A 17,777-nucleotide genomic window follows, 5' to 3' on the forward strand; every position below is an offset into this window, starting at 1 on the left:
GGAGTGTGCCATCTGTAGGCTGGCCATTATTGTATTTCAGTACCATTGGATAACTTTAAGTGTTGTGGACCTTCTCTGTGTGCCCTGAGTTGTCAGTGACATGACTTAATGAACAGCAGGTTTGAAGCAATCTCTCTTTGCTTTAAAGTCACTGTCTGAGCCAATAATTAAGTCCAATTAAACATTCTATACCTATTCTATCTGCCTTCAAGAGCACAAGATGCCTCAAGTTTTTAGCTTCCAAAATCCACTTTAATAAAAAAGAAAATAAAGACAGTAGAGGAAAGCTTAATTAAATGTATGGCCCCAGAGTTTCTAAGTAACTTTATATTTTTATATTTTGTTTTTTTCCCAACTCCCTCCATTCTCTTTCCTTTTCATCTTGTGGTTATTAATGGTGTTATATGTATTAATTCACTACGAATAAATCCAAGAACCACCAAGAAACAGGTTCTATTTCAAGCCTCAAAACATGTTAATTAAAGCAAAATACAACAATTCAAATCTCCTGGCATTCATTGCCTCCTGAGAATTTTAACCTCTGAAAATAAGTTTTCTTTCTGGTATAGCAGAAATAATATATCACATGTTGTAAATAGCTATATAACTGGATAATTTAGAGGTCTCACAAGAACACACCATGCATGCCAGTGCTCCTTCCTCTGCACTATGCCTTCTTACTTACAAAGAACATGGCTTCTGTAACATGGAAAATACCTAACCGAAACAGATATTAGGTTTCACACTTCAAATTGAGAGAAAAGCAAAGCAGCCATGCCAGTAGATCTTACCTCTACTAAGCTGAAATTACAATCTGTGGTACATGCACCACAAGCAAGTCTATTATATTGGTTGAAAGCCTGGGGATTGAAATGGCAGTCAAGATGTTTCCTCCTTTGGGCTAAGAGTTCTTTGCTTTAATGTCGGGAGGGAGCAGCCTTATGAAGAGGTTTACAGAACAGTGGAAAATGCTCAGGTGGCAGAGAGATTTCTTCATGTTAGATGTTGATGTCAGTGGGACAAGGCTGTATCAGAAAGCCAGGAGAAGAAAATCAGATGCATTTGTACTGGAAAACAGGATGAACCTGTTGGCTAGCCAAAGATTCACAAAGAGCCCCCAAGGGGGATGGACCCAGTATTTACCACTTCTGTATTTATTAATTTTCACCTATCTCAGATAACATGGACATTAATGCCAAACTTACTTGTCAAAAGAGAAATCAACCAGCCTGGATGACCCTCCTGTCTTCGTTTGGCTGGCATCACCTTAGTTTCACCTGTCATTGGCTGCCTAATTTTCTTATAGGCTCAACCATAGTTGAGCTGAAGGATTGTCTATGTTCCTAGAGTGACAAATTCAGCCTGGGCTTGTCTAGCACTGAGGTGCCTTTGCCAAAGGAAGGATATGGTGATATGTCCTATAGCTACAAGTCCCAGAGATTGGAACCTGGACATTTCTTTGTTTAAGTGGCCTGCCATCTTGGATCCCCTAAAGATGATCATTCCAGAAGTTGGAGGATCCCAGATCTTGAACGTCCTAATGATTTGATTGGAAAATTGATGAGTATAAACTTTGACAGGTGGAGAAAAGTATATGCAAGAGTAGGCAAACAGGTTTAACGAATTTTGTTGATGAAGGTTTAAAAGTCCTAGCTTGAATAAGTTATGTAAGTATCTCTGAGTGCTGAGCTTCTTTTACCTCTCCTGCCAGTTTATCCACTGTAGTGACTGTAGTTACAAACTGTGAGATGGCAGTCTAAGATACAATAACTGCTCTAGCATCAACAAAAATAGCTTTAATCACCACAGCAGTGATGCCAAAGTCTTCTTTTCTGCATTAGACAAGTTGTATTTCTCCATAGAAACACACTGGCATAGGCATTATTGCAAGACTGATGTTTCATCACTCCAACAGATTTTCAAGTGGCTATATCCTGCTCCAATTACACTGTCCAATTGTTTTAAATTTTAAATCAACTGCCTGAGTGGTAATAATTGCTTGAGTGTTTAAAGGTTCTCTGTAACCCTAATCATCCTTCCATTTGATAAGTTCTGAGCTATACACAAGAGCTACATACATACCCACCCCTTGTATTTTGGCAGGGAATGTTGGAAGACAATATCTAGGAATACAGTTTTAGGAAAATCATAGGCAGTAATTTACTAACTGTTCCTTCTGGTCATTTAATTTTTTTCAATATCATCCATTATTTACTTCACTTTATCATTATCATTCTATATGGCATCTTTCACTAATCTCCAAATAGAAAAGGGGAAATTGGGCAAAAGGTGAAATTTTGGGTCTTACGTTCTGAAGACCCCTTTGGAGGTAATTTTTATCTTATTCCCAATTATGAATTTTAAGCCCTCACAAAAGTAAAAACTTTCGACTTGTCTTTTCCAAAGTAAAAGAGAATCTTATCTGTATTTTGCTTAATTCTATAACACTTCTACTAACTGTTCTATCAATGAAGTCTTAGAAGCTGAGGTACCCATTTTCTAAATACACCCTCACAAATTCTTACCTGCTGACCAGCCTTGGAGGAATGCAATCTCTTAGGTCCCCTTTCTTTCCTGATCTTGGTGTCTGCTGAAAGCCAGGAGATTTAACACAATCCACCCTTGTAACCTCCTAGGGCCATCTCCAGTATGCCATTTGTTTGTCGACTTTGCTGTTGGGTGAAGGCATGGAGTTTTAACAATTCAAATTTTCTAACTGCTAGAAGTTGAGGAATCAGTTTTCAATTCCTTTCTATCCCAATTCTCTACTTTCTTTTCCAATCTACTTTTTCCCCAATCTTTCTCTTTTTTTAAAAAAAGATTTATGTATTACAAACACAGTGTTCTGTATACATGCCAGAAGAGGATACCAAATTGAATTGTAGATGTTGGGAGCCACCATGTGGTTGCTTGGAATTGAACTCAGGACACCTGAAAGAATGGTCAATGCTCTTAAACTCTGAGCCATCTCTCCAGCCCCCACCATCTTTTGCCTTCATTTCAAGTTTCTCCAAATCTCGATGGGACCTCCAATTTTACCTCCACCACAAACAAGTCTGACATATTGAGCAAAACATATTGATTTAATTGAAAGAACAGACATCTGGCCTTTCATGCTAAGAGGTCTCTTCATTGTTGAGTGGGAACAGCCTTGTATACGGGCTTACAACACATTGGAAAAACACCTGGTCGAAGAGATCATGCTTCACTCAGTGCTAGATGTTGATGCCAGTGGTTTGCTTGGGGCAGTAAGCCAGTAGTAGAAACAGGATGCATTTGGACTGGCAAACAGAATACACCTGTTGCCTGTATAGAAACTCACAGAGACCCGATACTGGCTGGTACCAACAAGGTTCTGCTTCTGGGAAGAACTTACAGATATTATGTTGGGAAAAGAGACACCCTGTATGTGTAGAAACAAAGAAGCACAGATTTTAGATGAATTAATATAAGAATGATATTGTGAAATCAAGATGGTCACCGTGGCATTGGAAAAAATGAATAATTATTTTCAGGGAAGGTCATGTGGAGTTTTCTGACTGGGGAAATCTTGAGACTTCCAGTGATAGCGCTCAGGAATGAGTAGCTTCAGGGAAGCAATAGGAATATCCTATTTCTATGGGTTCCTAAATAGTAGAGCCAGTTCAAAAATTCATGATGGTTAGTTTGACTGTGTCAGCAATTGATAAGGGTATGTCCCTTTTATTGGTGACCCTCTAATTTTGTCCTTAGTGTAAATGTAGGAACAGAGATATTATTGAGATTTCAGCCATCAATAAGCTAGAGTAGGCTGTCAATTATCAGGGCATGAAGCATAAGGGAAAAGACCAGCTCACTCTGATACATGACTCTGGGTATATTGTAAACCATTGAAATGGATTCTATTAAGGATGAGAGTTTGTTCTTGGAGGAGCTAACACTCTCTTTAACAATTTGCCCAAATGAGTGTCAGAGGCATAAGCCCAAGTGATGCCTGCTAAGGATACTTGCTAACAGGCATAAAGGCTAGAAATAGCAGTGTGGTAATTGCAGTTCAGGAAAAAAGACAGGCAGAGATGGACATTACAGGCAAGGCAGACACTTACCAATTAAATAATGAATCCTTCTCATGGTCCTTGAAATTATCCAAGGCTTCAATGTTCTCAATCTCCAACCCATGCAGGTCTGCCATGACCTGCATATACTCTATCTTCAATCTTTCTGATAAAGGATTTGGCCGATGGTGGAGCATGGATCTAGAAGCAAATACTTCCATGAATAAAGTTTTCTTAGATCACATGAATTCAGACTGTGACCAAGATTACTGGAGACCACGGAATGACACAACATGCCTCCTATGTACTTGTAAGTTCTACTGCGGATTCAATTATCTATTCTGAAACTAGGCCAGCTGAGGCAGGATGTTCAGATGAAGAGAGGTGAGAACTGCTGAAATAGGTAGATAAGAAGTTCCCTATGGTCTACTTTATGGGGTGTGAACAACAAAAACTGTGATGAGATTTCTCCTGTTTTCAAGATATAAATTCTAAATACTGGAACCTATCACAATGGAGGCCAAAATCACACAACCATGACTTTTGATGCTGGGACTTAAAATTATGGAGACTGGAACTCATGATAGGATGTTAAATGATACATATGTGTTTGTATCACAGAGAGGACTAAATATGCATGGATCTGTTCCAGGCCTTGTATCTGTACAGTAAAATATATGACCAGGCCTCTGTAATTGCTATTTGAATAAGCTAACAGTGTCTTGCCAGGAAAATAAAGAATCACCATAAACTCACAGCATGCAACATCTCATAGAAGCTGCCACATGACAGGATACACCCAAATGTATCCTGGGAATTCACACTTCTCTCACATTCCCTATCTCTCACGTACATTCCTAGATGGTAACTCCATTCCATTCATTTGCTAAAACTGCTAAAAGGCAATTGCCAACAATAGATTTAACTGTCAATTATGATGCCATAAGACTGGTCCTTGAGAACAGGTGATGAATTGCTTTCAAGACTAGGAATTTTTGTTTGAAAGAGCAGGACTTCAGTCCACATTGCAGACTGGACAATTTAGTCAGAGAAATATTGATATTCAATGAATACTTTGTTGACACTCCTACAAAATCATGCTGCCAACTTAGTTATCACACATAATTTATTAATATATTTTAAAGTGTTATCTCATATTTAATACAGGATGGACTCAATGTCTTCATCCTCAGTCCCTCTTCCTTTCCATATTTCAAAGAGGAGGGATTGCAATGCACTGCCTAGACAGTGCTCAACAAGCTGCCATGATGAACATTATTATATTTAATAATTTATATTTATTTTCTATGTATGTTTTGCCAGAATGTACAAATATTTAGCAAATGTATTGCTGGGGACCAAGGAAAGTAGAAAAGTGCATCAATTACCCTTGAATTGGAGCTACAGACAATTGTTAATTATGTGGATGTAGGTAAACAGATTGGGTCCAGTAGCAAGAGCAGTCTTTGCTTAAAACCACTGAGCTATCTCTCCAGAACAATATCATTGTATTTAGCAGCAGTCCTATTGTTTTCTCAAAACTCACAATTTTCATACCAAATCTGAAAACGGAAGTGCAGAGATTGTTAGACTGAGCCAATACATCTGCTGATTTGCTTTTTCATTTACCCGGATGCCAGGTTTAGATTCAAACTTCAATTAAGACTGTTTCTAGCTAGGCAGTGATGTGACATGTTTTTAATTCCAGCGATCAGGAGACAGAGGCATGATCATGTCTGTTAGTTTGTGGCTATCCTGGTCTACAGAGTGAGTTCGAGTTAAGTCTTTCACTTAAACACTCTCTCTAAATAAAACCTGACAACTTTGCATGGTCAGGGTGGAGTTGCAGTCCTTTAATCCCAATATTTGACAGACAGAGAGGCAAAACCCTGAGTTAGATATCAGAATCTTCTGATATTGCTTGGCAACCCACACCCCCACTCAGCATAGAGGTGATATTGGGCCCCTGCTTCTGGCTCCACTTCTCCTTGTGCTCTCTGGGATCTCCTGGCCTATGGACTGCAGGCAAGTCTACTCAACCATGGTATACCAAAAAAACAGTGAGGCGACTGACATTCCTGTGCTTGTCCCGCTCTCACCCATCAAGAAAAGGAGTCCCACAGCCACCCACTGTGATACCTTGCAGAGTATTGGACCTGCTTACCACCACTGGAAAAGAGCCTTGAACTGATACCCAACAGGAGAGGTAGAGAACCCACCTGAATGCACTGGAAGAAGGAATGTGAAGATGATAGTATAAAAACATATTCAACAACAGAAAAAATAAATGATGGTAGAAGTGTCTAGCGGCTTTTTATGAGCAACATCTGACCATCGCTACAAAGATGAAGAAGAGAAAACCCTTAAAAATCTTCAAGAAGATGAAAGGGACCTTAATAGAGGAAACAGGATATCCCTTTAATGAAATAGAAAAAAATAAAAACATAAAATTGCAAGAAAGAATTCAAGCAATGCAAGGTTTTAGAGCTCAAATAAAGGCAAAGATATCACAGTATGAGGGAATGCTGGAATGAGAAAAGTTGGGTAAAGGATCAGGAATTACAGATGCAAGCATGAGCAATGGTAATCAAGAGATACTAGAGAGACTCTCAGACTTTGAGGGTACACTGGCAGGAATAAATTCATCCAAAAAAGAATATTTAAAGTCCAATAAACACAATTAACACAAAATATCCAGGAAATATCAGAAAACATGCAAAGGCCAAACCTGACAATATTAGGTGTAGAAGAAGAATGTGCAGAAACCCAACTCAAATGTGTAGAAAAAATATTCAACAGAATCATAGAATTAAATTTTCCAACATAAAGACATGACAATGAAAGTACAAGAAAGTTATAGAACACCAATTAGAGTGGACCACAAAAAAGTCCCCTGGTCACATAATATTCAAAACACTACACATACAGAGTAAATTAAGAAATTAAGAGAAGAATCAGAAAAAGTCAAACTAACATATAAAGGCAAACTTATCAGAATTAAACCTGATTCTCCATAGAAACTCTGAAAGCCAGAAGGTCCTGGATAGATGTTCTACAATCACGTATATACCATGGATGGCAGACCATTCTACTATAATGAGAAAAACTTTCAATCATTATCGATGTAGAAAACAAGGTATTCCTCATCAAAACCAGATATAAGCAATAAATATCCATTAATCCAGCCACACAGAAAGTACTGGAAGGAAAACCCAATATGTGGAAGTAAACTATAATGATTTTACTAATTGTAGAATACCAGTGAAATTGTTGTACAGATGACAGGTTAATGTTCTTTGCCACAGTCCATGTAAAGATGTTGTTATTGCATACTGAGAAATCTGTGAGTCAGACTCTGCCTAGTGTCAACGATTTTTGTTCTGAGACATCTAGACACTGCTAACTAAGAATGGGGTTTCCATAAGCTTTCTGTATGTATGTTCTCTGAGGACTCACATGATGCCATTGCATTGGTGGAGAGTCACAGTTTGTGAAAATTTGAATCCTATACAAACTTCAATACTAATATCATTGTACCCAATCATCCTGGGTGTACAATCTCTGGCAAGCATTGTCTAAATAAGTGATTGTCACCTTTGGAGACATGTACTAGAAAGGTGATCTGGGAGCACTCTTTTAGTAAGGTGAATGGGAATTGTAATAGTAGTGGTCCCTGTGAATGAACCTAATGCAAAAACTGTTTGTCTTCTACTTTAAACACTATGTTTAAACAGTTTTCTCTTATTGATGCTCCCAAAATATTTCTTTGCTTTTCTGGACCGGACAAGAATTCAGGGACACCTCACTTAACCAGGGAAGAAAAGGTTTCAGACTCTCTTGAAATTTCAATGATAGGTTCATATCTATCACCATGCACAAAATGTAAGTCCAAAGTTATCAAAGACATCAAATAAAACCAGTAAAATTGAACCTCTTAGAAAAGAAAGTGGGGGTACTTCCTGAATACTTCTTGAATATGACAACATTGGTACAGACATTGAAATATACAATAAATGGGACTTAATGAAAATTTCTATAAGGCAAAGTACACAGTCAACAAGACAAAATGGCAGCCCATAGGATGAGAAAAGATATTCACCAATCTCAAATCTGACAGAGGGCTGATTTCCAAGATATGCAAAGAAATCAAGAATCAAGTCATGAAAAAAAGCATCAAATAATCCAATTATTTCTCTTTTTTAATTGTATCTGATGTGGCTTGGTACAAAGGTGATTGTATACGTGTAAAAAGAGTTTAGCACTGAACCTTCATTTTTTATAACAAAAAACAAATTGAGGAGTATTGATATTAATTCTTCCTTGAATTTTGGTAGATTTCTGCCCTGAATCCAGCTGTCCCTGAGTTCTTTTTGGATCGCAGAATTTTGATGACTGCTTCTATTTCAATATTGATTGTATGTCTATGTAAATTTTTATGTGTTCTAGATTTAATTTTGGTATGTGACACCTATTGAGAAAATTGCCCAGTTCTGTGGAATACAGGTATCAAAATTTGACTTGTCAATCCTCTGGATTTCCTCAGTGTGCATTGTTATGTCCCCCCTTAGGTTTCTGATTTGTTAACTTTCATATTTCCTCTCTGTCTTTTGCTTAGATTCGAAAAAGATTGCCTATTTTCTTTATTGTCTTTAAGATCCGACTCTTTATTTCGTTGATTTTTGGTATTGTTTCTTTTCTTTCTATTTTTATGTTTTCAACCTCCAATTTATTTATTTGCTAACACTTAATGCTCCTAGGTTTGTTTGTTACTATTTGTTCTAGAGATTTCAGGTATCATGCTGTGGCAATAGTGTGTGAGTTATCTAGATTAGTTATGTAGACAGATTATTTATGTACAGATTATTTATGTAATGCTATTTGATTTCCTATTAGACCTGTTTTCAAAGTGTACCATTAGTTTGGCTATGTAATGTATTAATATTCAATGAATTCTTGGAACTCTTAATGTCTTTTTTTTATTTCTTCCTTGACCCATGGCTGATACAACTAAGGGTTGTTCAACTTTAATGGGTTTGTAGGCTTTCTGCCAATTATATTGTTTTTAAAATCTCACTCTAAACCATCATGATCACATAACATAAAGGGGTTACTCCAATTCATACATCTAAAGACTGACATCATGGTCCAATCACATTTCAGATGATGTTTCCTCAAGCAAAAATATGCTTCTTAATAATACTAGGGAGTAGAATGGATCTCTGAAGTATGGTTGGTATCTTAGGCAGTGAATATGTAGCATCATAGAAAAGAAAATAATATTTTTTCATGGTGAAAATTATCAGAACCAAGGTCTTTCTTCCTATTTTCAACTGGTGTTCATTTTCTCTGAAGTAGAACATGAATACTGTGAATTACCAGAAAAGCATACAACTTTACTTACCTGAATCACAATTAATTTGGCATCAGTCATTTCAATTTCGCAGGATCATCGAGTTATTGAATTATTCTCATCCATGATGACGTCATTGATTAGGGGTGGGGTTGCGATGACGGTTGTCAAGAGCATGAGGGACGCTGGGAGATGTAGTCCTGAAGACACAACGGTTCCCACCGACAGAAAGCACAAAGACTCCATCCAGCTGAGCATGGTGGTCGAGGTTACCGCCTCGCTGTTCCTCCTCCACATCCTCGCATGTGTTGCACTCCACTATGACAAGCACAATTGGCAGCAGCATAAGAGGGGCCTGTGCCATTGCTGCCACAGCAGCCGTGGAGTGGGTTGTAGCCAGGGATGACGTCACAGTTCACGACAGGAGGCTCTGCTGAGAAAGGGGCTGCCTAGGTCCAGTCCTGCAGTGCTGTGGCAATGTCAAACTGCGGATACGTGGTTGACCGAGGTGATGACGTCCTCCAGACAGGGTTCATCAAGCGAGGTCGTCGGATCCTGTGACAGTTAAATTATTGGATTTTTAAAATCCGTGACCACGGCGTCCTTCGTGAGCTGGGTGTTGTCTTTCCTCCTGGGAGCTGATGATACGAAACTGTACAATTAATTAATGATTTAATTATCTAAAGCCTTCATGTCATAATCTGTGAGCAGTGAGGCTTGGAGCCACCTTGTGGGTGTCAAGGGTGACAAAACTTCTCCTCATCTGATTTTCTAATTATTCAGATCTGTTATTATCTATGTGAATCTATGTGAGCATGAACAGAGTCTGTCTCCACCATCTTGGAGGTAATTGTGCAGCATCATCTCATTATTTGATCACTTCAATCAAATTTACATGTCTTGTGTGTCTCCCCAGGGGTGAATAATGGGATGTCATCTCATTAATTGATTATTTACATATTTCAGTCATTACTATTGAATTATCTAATTATTTAAGTCGTTCGTCACATCATCCATGGGAGCTTGAATTTGCTGCCACCTTGTGGGAGTTAATATGCAAGACCATTACTTGCTTGCTGTATCTTTTTTTATTACTTTAATTTTAAATTGCTTGCTTCACATGTCAATCCCAGTTCCCTCTCCCTCCCCTCCTTCTGCACCCACACCATCCACCCCACCCTCCCACCCTATCACTATTTCCTTCCACATAGGGGATATCTAGAGTCTGTAATTTCACTCAGGGCAGGGTCCAGACACTCACCTAAGAGTCCAGCCTGAGAAAGCATCCCTCTTTGTGTTATGGACACATGAAATCCGTTTGTATTCCAGGGATAAACACTGATCCACTGCTAAGGGCCACATAGCTTGCCCAAGCCTCCTCACTGACTCTAACACTCAGGGGGGCTGGATCAGTCCCAAGATGGCCTCCCAGCAGTCGGTCTGTGGTCCAAGAGCTGTCCTCTGTTTTGATCAGCTGTCTCTCCTGGTTTTGCCAGCCCATTCTTTGCCAATTTGCTCATCGCTCCTGTCTCTGTGTCACTGGGTTCCATGGATTCAGTTCAGGGTTTAACTGTGGGTGTTTCCCTCTCCTTCCATCAGTCACTGGATGAAGGCTCCAGTATGGATATAGACATTAAGTTCATTATCAAGAATGAGCATTCGAGGTGGTCTCTCCACTTTTGCTAAGCTAGCCAGTTCGTGTCTGCCCTTTAGTTCACTAGAGGTCTCACTGGTGCCAGATCTCTCTTCAAAGCTATGACTTCCTCACTATTATGTTATTTCTCATCCTGTTCTTCCACTATTTTACCCCCACTCAACCTTCCTGTTTACCCATGACCTACTCTCTCCTCTTCTGCCCCTCTCTTCTTCCCAGATCCCTCTCCCCCCCACACACTCCTCATGGCCTCATTAAGAGAATCACTATCTACATATGCTGTCAATAAAGAATGTACATGACACTTAACTTAAGAGGGTGAAATATCCAAAGATAACACTGCATCTCAGCTGCACTATGCCTCTTGGCTCCATGATCTTAGAAGTCAGAATTCCATTTGGGTGGCCTGAAATTCTGTTCAATATTTACCCCTATATTTTACTTGATTGTCCCACTTCCTAGTATTTAAAGTATGCATAAACTCAGTTTGTGAGAAAAACTTGAATTTTGAGAAGATTAAAATTTTTCCACCAAAATGTATTTTTGTCTTATGTGATGGTAGAGTATTTAAAGAATACAGGTAGATTGAGACAGTTGGGGCATTCCAATATTCATTCCTGAGCTATTCAGAGAATCCTTGAGAAGGATAAAAGAAGGACAAAAACAAAAACAAAATCAAACTCTACAACCACTCTCTGAAACACAAAAAATTCCACACATAAAAACTGAACATAGATTTCTGTTTTCTTTCTTAGTTTTTCCCCATATTTTTATTTAACTTTTTCTGCATGACATATTCAGTTCCCTCTTTCTCCCCTCCTCCACCAAGCCCCAATCCTCCCAAACCCTCACTCCCCCTCCATCCACCTACACTACCCATGGAGGCCAAGGGCTTCCATGAGGGATTTCCATCATCTGTCACATCATCTCATGAATGGCCCAGGTTCTTTCCCATGTGTCCAGGCTGAGAAAGCATCCCTCCATTTGGTATGGACACCCGGAGTCCCTCTGTATGCCAGGAATTAATACTGCTGCACTCTCCAAGGTCCCATGAATTGAAAAAGGATCCTATCTGTCACCCTGGTTTGGTGGGAGGATGTCTGGATCAGTCCCATGCTGGCCCTCAGTCATCAACCTCGGGTCCATGTGTTGGCCTTTTTTTTAGGTCTGCTGCCCCTGTGGGCCTCACCAGCCTGATCCCGATTCCCTTGGTCATCACTCCTCTTTGCAAGTGGGTCCCAGGTGTTCGATTTGGTTCACAGCTGTGTGTCTGCCTCCATCTCCATCAGCCACTGGATGAGAATTCTAGGATGGCATATAAGGCAGTCATCATTGTCACAAACAGGGGAGGGCATTTAATGTAGCCATAATGCCAGTTAGTGTCATTCCTGTAGGTCTGTGAAGATCTCACTAGTGCCAGATCTTTCCTCCCAATTATAATGGCTCCCTCTTAAATGGGATCTCCCATCCGATTCTACTTTTGTTACCATAGATCACCCTTCCTCCTCTCCCATATCGTCCTCTCTCCTCCTCTTCTCTCGCTCTCTTTCCCCATCACCTTCTGCCCTCCACTTCTCCCCCTACCCAATCTAAATAGGAGATTGTCTCCCATTACCCTTCTCTGGGTTACCAGGCATATTTCTCTTAGGGTCCTCCCTGCACCCCAGACTCCCTGGCCATTGGATTGTGGGCTGGCAATGCCCTCCTCCATGTCTAAAATCCATATATGAGTGAGTACATACCATGGTTGCCTTTTTTTGACTGAGTTACCTCACTCAAGATGGTTTTTCTAGTGCCATTCATTTGCCTGCAAATTTCAAGATTCCATTTTATTTCTGCTGAGTAATACCCCATTGTGTAAATGAACCACATTTTCTCTATCAACTCTTCAGTTGAGAGGAATCTAGGATCTTTCCAGGTTCTGGCTATTACAAACAATGCTGCTACGAAAATAGTTGAGCAGATGTCCTTATTGTATGAGGGTACATTTTTGGGTATACGCCTAAGAGTGGAATTGCAGGATCTTGGGGTAGACTGATTTCCAATTTACTGAGGAATCTCCATACTGATCTCAAAGTGACTGCACAAGTAAGCATTCCCACAAGAAGTGGAGGAGTGTATCCCTTTCTCCACATCCTTTCCAGCATAAGCTGTCATTGGTGTCTTTGATTTTAGCCATTCTGACAGGAGGGAGATGGTATCTCAGAATTGATTTTATTTGAATTTCCCTAATGGCCAAATATGTGGAGTGCTTTCTCAAGTGTCTCTTCGTCATTTTTGGACTCCTGTGTTAAGAATTCTTTATTCAGTTATGAACCCCAATTTTTAATTGGGTCATTTGGTGTTCTGGAGACTTGCTTCATGAGTTCTTTGTAAATTTTGGAGATCAGCCCTCTGTCAGATGTGGGGTTTGTGAATATCTTTTTCCATTCTGTGGGCTGTCATTTTGTTTTGTTTACTATGTCCTTTGCCCTGCAAAAGCTCCTCAGTTTCAGGATGCCCCGTTTATTAATTGATGATCTCAGTGTCTGTCCTACTGGTTTATGTTCAGAAATCTTTCTCCTGTACCAATTAATTCAAGGGTACTTCCCATATTCTACTCTAAGAGATTCAGTGGGGCTGGAATGATGTTCAGGTTTTGATCTATTTGGACTAATATTTTGTGCATGGTGATAGATATGGATCTATCTTGTCTTTCACATTCTAGCATCCAGTTACTCCAGCACCATTTGTTAAAGATTCTTTCTTTATTCCATTGTGTAGTTTTAGCTTCTTTTTCAAAGATCAGGTTTTCAAATGTGTGTATGTTGATATCAGGGTCTTCAATTCGATTACATTGGTATACCTGTCTGCTTTTGTGCCAATACTAAACTGTTTTCAGGACTATAGATCTATAATAGAGCTTGAAGTCAGGGATGGTGTTGCCTCCGGAAGTTCCTTTTGTGTACAGGGTTGCCTCAGCTATCCTGGGTCTTCTGTTTTTCCTTATAAAGTTGAAGATTGTTATTTCAAGGTCGGTGAAAAATTGTTCTGATATTTGATAGGGATTCCATTGAATCTATAGAGAGCATTTGGTAAGATTGCCATTTTTACTCTCTTGATCCTTCCTATCCAATTGCATGGGAGATCTTTCCATTTTATGGTACCTTATTTAATTTCTTTCTTTAAAGACTCAAAGTTCTTGTTATGCCGGTCTTTCAACTGTTTGGTTAGAGTTAGCCATGATATTTCACAGTGTTTGTGGGTATTGTAAATGGTTATGTTTCTGTGAATTATTTCTCTTCCCCTTTATTGTCTATGTAGAGTAGCGCTACTTATTTTGCTAGTTAATTTTGTAACCTGCCACTTTGCTGAAGGTGTTTTGCAGCTAAAAGTGTTTCCTGGCATAATTCTTTGGTTAACTTACATAGACTATCATATAGTCTGCAAATAGTGAAAGTTTGACTTTGTCCTTTCCAATTTGTATTCCCTTGATCTAAGTTTGTTGTCTTATTGCTCTAGCTAGAACTTCAAGTACATCCTTGTCTTGTTCCTGATTTTAGAGGAATCGCCTTTAGTTTCTCTCCATTTTGTTTGATGCTTGCTGTTGGTATGCTATATATTGCTTTTATTAGGTTTAGGTAGGTTCCTGCTATTCCTGATCTCCCCACCAACTTTATCATGACGGGGTGTTAGATTTTGTCAAAGGATTTTTCAGGATCTAATGAGATGATCATGTTTTTTCTTTTTCAGATTGTTTATATGGTGAATTACCTTGATATATTTTCTTATGTTGAACCTTCCCTGCATCCCTGGGTGGAAGCCTACTTGATCATGATGTATGATTTTTCTGATTTGTTATTGGATTCAATTTGCCAGGATTTTATTGAGGACTTTTGCATCAATATTACTGAGGGAGATTTTCCAATTTAGTGGTGTACATTTTTTCAAAGTATGATGCGATAATTCTTTTGATTTCCCAAGTGTCTGTTGTTATGTCCCCCTTTTCATTGATGATTTTGTTAATTAGCATGTTCTCTCTCCCTGTTTTAGTTAGGTTTGAAAAAGTTTTGTCTATCTTGTTGATTTTTACAAAGAACCAAATCTTTGTTTCATTTATTATTTGTATTGTATTTGTTTCTACTTTATTGGTTTCAGCTCTCAATTTAATAATTTCGCAGTATCTACTCTTCCTGGGTGAGTTTGCTCCTTTTTGTTCTAGAGCATTCGGGTGTTCTGTTAATTCTCAACTGTGGCAATTCTCCAGTTTTTTCATGTAGGCACTTAATGCTATGAATTTTCCTCTTACACCTGCTTTCAAAGTGTCCCAAAGGTTTGGTTATGTTGTGCCTTAGTTTTTATTCAATTCTAATAAGTCTTTTATTTCTTTCTTTATTTCCTCTTTTACCCAGGAGTGATGCAATTGAGCATTGTTCAATTTCCAAATGTTTTTGGGGTTTCTTCAATTTGTGTTGACGATGAAGTCTAATTTTAAGCCATGATGGTCTGACAGGAAACAGGGGGTTATTAAATTTTTTGTATCTGTTGATGTTTGCTTTAATGCTAAGTACGTGGTCGATTTTAGAGAAGGCTCCATGTGGAGCTGAGAAGATACATTCTGTCTTGTTTGGGTGGAATGTTCAATAGATGTCTGTTAAAAACAATTGGGTGATAAGTTTTGTTATTTCCATTGTTTCTTTGTTAAGTTTATGTCTGATGGACCTGCCAAGCAGTGTGATTGGAGGGTTGAAGTCTCCCACTATGATTGCGTGGAGTTTAATGTGTGTTTTGAATTGAAGTAATGTTTCTTTTATGAAAATGGGTGTCTTTATATTTGGGGCATATATGTCAGGAATTGAGACTTTTTCCTGAATCATTTTTCCTATGATGAATATGAAATTACCTTCTTCCTAACTTTTGATTAATTTTAGTTCGAAGCCAATTTTGTTAGATATTATGGTAGCTACACCTTCTTGCTTCTTACGTCCATTTGATGAGAAAGTCTTTTCCCAACCCTTAATCTGTCTTTGAAATTGAGGTAGCATCTGTCTTTGAAATTGAGGTGTGTTTCTTGTATGCAGCACAAGAATGGATTCTATCTTCATATCCATTCTGTTAGCCTGTGTCTTTTTATAGGTGAGTTAAAACCATTGACATTCAGGAATATTAATGGCCATTGATTGTTGATTCTTGTTTGCTTTGGATCTGTTTTTGGTGGTGGCTTTATGTGTGTGTTTTTGTTCTATTTCTGATTTCTGGTCAAGTTAGATTATCTATTGCCTTCTTATTTTGAGTGTAGTTAACTTCATTGGGTTAGATTTTTTCTTCTAGTACTTTCATTAGGGCTGGCTTTGTTGATATGTATTGTATAAATCTGGTTTTGTCATTGAATATCTTGTTTTATCTATCTATAGCAATTGAAAGTTTTTCTGGGAATAGTAGTCTTGTCTGAAATCTGTGGTCTCATAGTGTTTCTAGAACATCTAACCAGGACATTCTGGCTTTCATAGTTTCCATGGAGAAGTTGGGTGTAATTCTGATACTTTTGCCCTTATATGTTACTTGGCCTTTTCCCTTTGCTGCTTTTAATATTCATTCTTTATTCTGTAGGTTTGGTGTTTTGATAATTATGTCATGAGGGTACATTTTTGGTTTTTGGTAAGCTTCTTGGAGTTTCACAGGCATCAACTTCTTCTGGTTGGGAAAATTTACTTCTATGATTTTGTTGAATGTGTTTTCTGCACCATTGAGGCGGCTTCTTTGCCTTCTTATATACCTATTATTTTTAGATTTGGTCTACTGATGGTGTCCCATATTTTATGGATATTTTCTTTTAAAGATTCATTGAATTTAAGACTTCATTTGTCGATGAATCTGTTTCATCTAGTTTATTTTAAGTGCATGGGATTCTGTCTTCCATCTCTTATATTCTGTTAGTTATGCTTGCATCTGTAGTTCCTGATTGTTTATTCAGCATTTAGAATTCCAGCATTACCCCAGTTTCTGTTTTTCTTATTGTGTTCATTCGCTTTTAGGTCTTAAACACTTTGAATTGTTTCCTTCTTCTGTTTGATTGAATTCTTGACTTTCCTTGCTTTCATTAAAAGATTCATTGATTTCTTGCATTTTTTGATTTGTGTTTTCTTCCGTTTCTTTAAGGGACTTTCTGAAATCCACTTTGAGGGCATATATCAATTTCCAGAGTTTCTTTTGAAGGTCATTGTTTTCTGTTTCATCTATGTTGATATGTTCAGGTCTTGCTGGTGTAGTCTTACTAGACGCTTGTGGTGTTGGCTGTGTTTTTCTATAGCCTTTTTTCCATTCTTTCTTTCAGGGTGAACTCATGGGTTCTCTTCCACACCTGTTGGATTTGAGTCTAAGGATCCTTCCAGTGTGCTCAAGAAGGAAAAATACTTAAGTGGGTAATTGTGGGTCTGTATCCTCTCAAGAAAATGACAGAGAATAGAGGGGACTTAAGCACCGGAAAATGATGGGAATACAATGAATACTGACGTGTGCACAGACTCATGGTGATCCTACCACGAGGGACAGGTCATCTCTAGGCACATAAAATACACAGTGAAATAGAAACAGGGGATGTAGGAATTTGGGGCTCAGAGCAGGACCACCACTCACATTAAGGACCAGAAGACACAGGTGTGGACAGATTAAGGGTGATCCTTCTGGGAGGCATAGGTCTTCTCTATGTGCAGCAAATGCCCTGGGAGACAGAGTCAGGGATATAGGGAGTTGAGCTTCA

Source organism: Mesocricetus auratus, unplaced genomic scaffold (assembly GCF_017639785.1).
Source record: "Mesocricetus auratus isolate SY011 unplaced genomic scaffold, BCM_Maur_2.0 contig_2228_pilon_obj, whole genome shotgun sequence".
In the NCBI taxonomy this organism is placed as follows: domain Eukaryota; kingdom Metazoa; phylum Chordata; class Mammalia; order Rodentia; family Cricetidae; genus Mesocricetus; species Mesocricetus auratus.